Here is a 6,000-nt window from a genome sequence, read left to right as displayed (position 1 = left end):
CTGGTCATCTCCTGTACTTTCCGCAGTCTCTGGTCATCCCTGTACTGTGTCCGCAGTCTCTGGTCATCTCCTGTACTGTGTCCGCAGTCTCTGGTCATCCCTGTACTGTGTCCGCAGTCTCTGGTCATCCCTGTACTGTGTCCGCAGTCTCTGGTCATCCCTGTACTTTCCGCAGTCTCTGGTCATCCCTGTACTGTCCGCAGTCTCTGGTCATCTCCTGTACTGTCCGCAGTCTCTGGTCATCTCCTGTACTGTTCGCAGTCTCTGGTCATCTCCTGTACTGTGTCCGCAGTCTCTGGTCATCTCCTGTACTGTGTCCGCAGTCTCTGGTCATCTCCTGTACTGTGTCCGCAGTCTCTGGTCATCTCCTGTACTGTCCGCAGTCTCTGGTCATCTCCTGTACTGTCCGCAGTCTCTGGTCATTTCCTGTACTTTCCGCAGTCTCTGGTCATCCCTGTACTGTGTCCGCAGTCTCTGGTCATCCCTGTACTGTCCGCAGTCTCTGGTCATCTCCTGTACTGTCCGCAGTCTCTGGTCATCTCCTGTACTTTCCGCAGTCTCTGGTCATCCCTGTACTGTTAATTAGTTTGCACTACTGTACGAGTTGTTTTTTGCTAAACCAAAAGCTCGATATTCAGGTTTCATTGCAGTGTTGGCACTTTGAAAGAAATAAGTTGGTTTTGGGTTGCAGTTTGGGCACTCGGGCTCAAAAAGGTTCGCCATCACTGGTATATAGCAGTGTCCAGGGGGATGTTTCTATGTATTTTAGGTATATACTGTATATATTAGTGTCGGGGGGGTGTTTCTATGTATTTTAGGTATATACTGTATATATTAGTGTCCAGGGGGATGTTTCTATGTATTTTAGGTATATACTGTATATAGCAGTGTCCAGGGGGATGTTTCTATGTATTTTAGGTATATACTGTATATATTAGTGTCTGGGGGGGTGTTTCTATGTATTTTAGGTATATACTGTATATATTAGTGTCTGGGGGGGTGTTTCTATGTATTTTAGGTATATACTGTATATATTAGTGTCTGGGGGGGTGTTTCTATGTATTTTAGGTATATACTGTATATAGCAGTGTCCAGGGGCATGTTTCTATGTATTTTAGGTATATACTGTATATATTAGTGTCTGGGGGGGTGTTTCTATGTATTTTAGGTATATACTGTATATATTAGTGTCTGGGGGGGTGTTTCTATGTATTTTAGGTATATACTGTATATATTAGTGTCTGGGGGGGTGTTTCTATGTATTTTAGGTATATACTGTATATATTAGTGTCCAGGGGTGTGTTTCTATGTATTTTAGGTATATATTATATATATTAGTGTCTGGGGGGATGTTTCTATGTATTTTAGGTATATACTGTATATATTAGTGTCTGGGTTTCCATCTTCTTTGAGTATATTTGTATTAGTGTCTGGGTTTCCATACAGTTTAGGTATATACTTGAATAGTTTGTGTTTGTTGTCTCCCAATGTCGTAGTGAAGTGAAGTTTCCTGGTCTTTGTGTGTCTCCCCTGCCTTCCTCACGTCGTCCCCTCAGCCATGCAGAAAACAATGTGCGGTTTCCTCACAAGTCACTCTCCCTCCCTAGCCGTGTCAGCTCGTCTCCCCGGTCTGTCCCTTCCCCTGGGCTCTCCAGGGCCCCGCCTTTACTGCCTCCAGCCGACAACTCGGCCCAGCTTTTCCTTATATGGCCGAGCCGTGACGGCAGCAGTGTGGAGGCTGGTTCTAGGGAAGGGAAGCCCACCTTGCATTGTTACTATCCCCTGCCTGGAATGTGATGTCTGAGCCCTGCACTGCAGGGAAGAGAAGGGGAGAGAGCTGTTCAGGAAACGGAGCCGCCGCCGCTGTTACCTCTTCCAGGGACTTTCTACCTTTCCTCAGCCACTGCAGACCAGGTAAGGACAGGTCCGGGTGGTTCGGTGTGCGCCAACCTCCCTGTAGAAGTATCTGGTTGGGCTGACTGGGGAGCACATTACTTTGCCATTCCCTCTGAGGACAGTTTCAGCCGGTGACCCCCTACTGAGTGCTGAGGTATCCTGTGGTCACGTCTGCGGTATTGCTGAGGCTTGTGGGATGACTGGACCCATTGGGTTCTAGTTGAAGCACTTTGTGCTCCATGAGACCTCAGCCTGGTGTGCCTCCCTGGCAGAGCTGTGGGGTTTTTCTTTTTGAGGTGAATTGCCTTTGGTGTGAAGGAATGTGCTGGGTCCTGTAGTTTTCTGGGGGGGGGGGGGGGGGAGGACTGCAGTAACCTCATCTGCAGTGGAGGAGATCAGGTGGCTGCTCACAGCTGCCTCTATGAACTTCTCTGTAGCAGGGAGACCTCATTGTACATGGAGGAATTTAAGGCATTTGATTTTTGAATTTTTCAAAGCAGGCCACCCTTTAAATCATTAACCAATTAGCTGCTGCGCAACTCTTAAACCCCCCCCCCCCATAAGTCACCTCTGTCAAGCCTGCAAGGGGTTAAACGCTGCTCAAATAGGCCTGGCTGACATTAAAAGACGATTATGAATTCCTTATGCTGATTTTGGCAAGACTGCAGACACGACGTTGTATGTGGGATTAGAAAATGACTTCCTTATTGCAAAGATATTTTTCTTTTTAATAGTTTATTTTTAAAGTGAGGTTACTTCATGCCGGCGCTGTTACGGTGTAGAAAGTGCAAACCTGATTGTGTTGGCTTCTAATGAAGACCGAGATGGCCCTTTTGCTTGTTAGGTTACGTTTTGCCGCAGTCATGTTCCTGTTAGGATTTGCACTCTCTGCTTGAGTCATCAATCTGCAACACATTTCTCTGTTTAATGCCTGCGGGGCTTAAAGGAAACCTACAGGAGAAACTTAAAGGGGGGGGAGAATGACGGGGAACATTAAATACATTCTCCTTCTGGGGTAATCCATGACATGGCACACAAGGCCCAAAAAGAGAGTCCGCACGTTGCCTTGTTTCAGTTGCATTCAGATGGATTTCGCGTGCTTTCCCCAAATCTTTCAGTGTGTGTTTATTTCTCGCTTGCAATACGAGCTTAGCCTAAATATTGGTGTGGGACGACTGTGCAGAACCAGATGAGCTGATTAATGTAAGAGGACAAAAAAAAAAAAATGCTGTAATAAAATCAGCAAAACTGCATCAAGGTCATCTGCTGGCTTAAGCTTGCTGTGCAGTTCAGCAAAATTCCAATTACTAGTTTCGTCTAATGGCTAGCCGCAGAGGAGCAGCGTTTTTAGCTCAAGGAATGTAGTCATTTAATCCCACCGTTTGTCCGAATGTGGAATTCTAGCTGAAATCTTCTTGCGTTTCTACATTAGTCCGAATTCCGAATGTGTTAACTGATGCAGGGTCTTTATTGATTGCATATGAGCTGTTGGGGGAGGTTTTGAAGCATCTTGGATCATTAGTCAATTTACGTATGGTAGTAATTGTAATCGCCATTTAGTTGAGAATGCACGCCACAATAGTAATGTAAATGATTGTATGCATTATATGATTATTCTAGTCTTTGCTCTCCAGGTCTACCATTCTCAAATAGGGTTCCTCTGTCTAGAGCAGGGGTATTGAATTAAAATTGAGGTCCGGACAGTAATTTCTAATTTTTTTTTTTTTTTTTTTTTTTTTTTTTTCCTAGCAGTTTTGAACCTTCTGTTTGTGTTATGACTCGTGTATGTGTCTATAAAAAAAAAAAATAGACTACTTCCCCAACACAGTGCTGCCTTCTTACACCAGGTGTCCCATCACAGGTGCCCCCTTCTTACCTCAGGTGTCTCTGTTGCCCCCTTCTTACCTCAGGTGTCTCTGTTGCCCCCTTCTTACCTCAGGTGTCTCTGTTGCCCCCTTCTTACCTCAGGTGTCTCTGTTGCCCCCTTCTTACCTCAGGTGTCTCTGTTGCCCCCTTCTTACCTCAGGTGTCTCTGTTGCCCCCTTCTTACACCAAATGTCTCCATTCACAGTTGCCCTCTTTTTACCCCAGGCGTCCCCTTCACAGTGCCCTTTTCTTACACCAAGTGTCTCCGTTCACAGTGCCCTTTTCTTACACCAAGTGTCTCCGTTCACAGTGCCCTTTTCTTACACCAAGTGTCTCCATTCACAGTTGCCCTCTTTTTACCCCAGGTATCCCCATCACAGTGCCCTTTTCTTACCCCAAGTGTCTCCATTCACAGTTGTCCACTTTTTACACCATGTGTCTCCATTCCCAGTGCCCTTATACCAAAGGTGGGGACCAGGAGGCAAAGCAGGCTACAAGTCTGGACAGAGGAAGTGCGACTTACATCTTTCGGTGATGCTGGGACAGGGCATGCATGTGACATCAGTTGTTAGGATGCCAGTGGTCCTAGAAAGCAATGACTGCAGAGAGGGAGGGGGATCTGCGCTGGGGACTGGCTGGCTGGTGGTCTGTATAGGGCTGTCACTTGGTGCAAGTCCAGACCTTGGTCCACCATGGTGATGGCTACTCTAGAGGTTTCTAGAGTAGATTCTTGAGCGTTAGCTAATTCACCTCCCATCTGAATGTGCCTGCATAGTCCAATGCCACTTTTCAGAGCCAGCAGCATGACAACCAATGATCTTTTTAGCTGTCTGTAAGAGGGTATTCTTCCCACAGGCCACCTATGTATAGGGCATTCTTCCCACTTACCTCTGAATAAGTAATTTTAGCAGGGGTTCCCTAAAGCCTCAAAATTGTTTTAAGGATTCTTAGATGTAAATGCTTGAGAGAGCCAGCGCCAATTTTATTTCCCTCCTGCCCTTCCTGTGGTTGGAAAAAAAATGTTGAACATGGAATGCCAGTTTCTGGCATTGAAAGAAATGGTATTACTTGGTGTAATGGTGCAGACATGCTAGGATCATGTCCTTGAATATGAAATATACAGTATCTCCTTATATCCACCACACATTGGGTATCTTGTTGTGGATCCAGAATTGTATTCAAAGAAATGCTTTTGAAACTGTGCAGCTTCTCTGACATGTTTTCATGCATATGGGCAGCAACAGATGACGTTTTCCAATATTTTTCATTAGAATTAGGCTGACCCATTTTAGTACAGTAACAAATGATCAGAGGCCTTTATTCCCCAAGGAAAATCTTCCTGTGAGAGTGGTCCTTGTCCCTACTTCTATGTAAACATGGGCAGGTACAAAATACAGTGTGGGATTACAAAGTAAGGCAAGAATTGAGGCAGGTATTGACACTCCTGAGGGCTCGCTCAAGGATGGAGACCTGTCTGTCATTCATGGGGAGAAATCTACCAGTCTTTGGCCATCATTCCGTGACCTGATCATTTTCAGACTCCATGCTCCTCTTCCCCCCCCCCCCGACATGAATGTACCATTTGGGTAATTTCCCAGGATAAGGCCCAGAGTAAACCTCAAAGACTGTCATTAGATTTTTGAGAGCAGACACAATTCAATTGGAGTCAAGGTAAAAACCTTTTCAGATTGCCTCCGAGAGTTCTGTTATGGGTGAATGAATGTGTGTCAATGCCTTTGTTTAGGGTGGACTTTGGCAATCAACTTTGGCAATCAACTTCTTTAAGCTGTCCAGTTGCTTATTCTACTGACTGTAGCATCTTGAGGCAACCGTAGATAAAATATCCCCATCTATTCTGGAAAAAAATGTTCAATTTAGGTCCTTTTTTTTTTTTTTTTTTTTTTTTTTTTTTTTTATGATTTTCGTGACTGATTTTTCATGGAGAAACAGAACTAGCCAGGTGGGAGTAAGGCTGGCCATACATTATACAATTTTCTTGAGATTTTTGGTTTAGATTTACCAAAAACCATATAATAGGAGGTCAAACCTAACAACACTTTCAATTGTATCCAATTAGGCAGGCTCTTGCACTACAAAGTTGAAGGTAAATCTAAAGGAAATTGTATAGTGTATGGCCAGCCTTAATTGGCGGATCACTATTGTTTCTACACAAAGGTCCTGTTGCTGTCTGCTAACATGCACGCTAGAGCACTCCTACCGTGGAGGTGTATATATAAA

At 44.8% G+C, this 6,000-nt stretch overlaps 1 protein-coding gene across 1 annotated transcript in view; it reads left to right on the top strand.

Annotated features, from left to right (window-relative positions):
* Positions 1-1,722: 1,722 nt before the first annotated feature.
* The window catches only part of LOC149432443 (leucine zipper protein 1-like), a 115,960-nt gene continuing 111,682 nt past the window's right edge, over positions 1,723-6,000 (top strand). Inside the window, exon 1 of the mRNA XM_089665128.1 lies at positions 1,723-1,914. The gene's annotated coding sequence lies outside the window, so the exon portion shown is untranslated. The remainder of the gene's footprint in view (positions 1,915-6,000) is intronic.

This window comes from Staurois parvus, unplaced genomic scaffold (assembly GCF_062004578.1).
Source record: "Staurois parvus isolate SC_StPar_1 unplaced genomic scaffold, SC_StPar_1.0 ptg002140l, whole genome shotgun sequence".
Classification (NCBI taxonomy): domain Eukaryota; kingdom Metazoa; phylum Chordata; class Amphibia; order Anura; family Ranidae; genus Staurois; species Staurois parvus.
The sequence above is the reverse complement of the archived record's forward strand: the minus strand, read 5'-3'. Positions and strand labels throughout refer to the sequence as shown.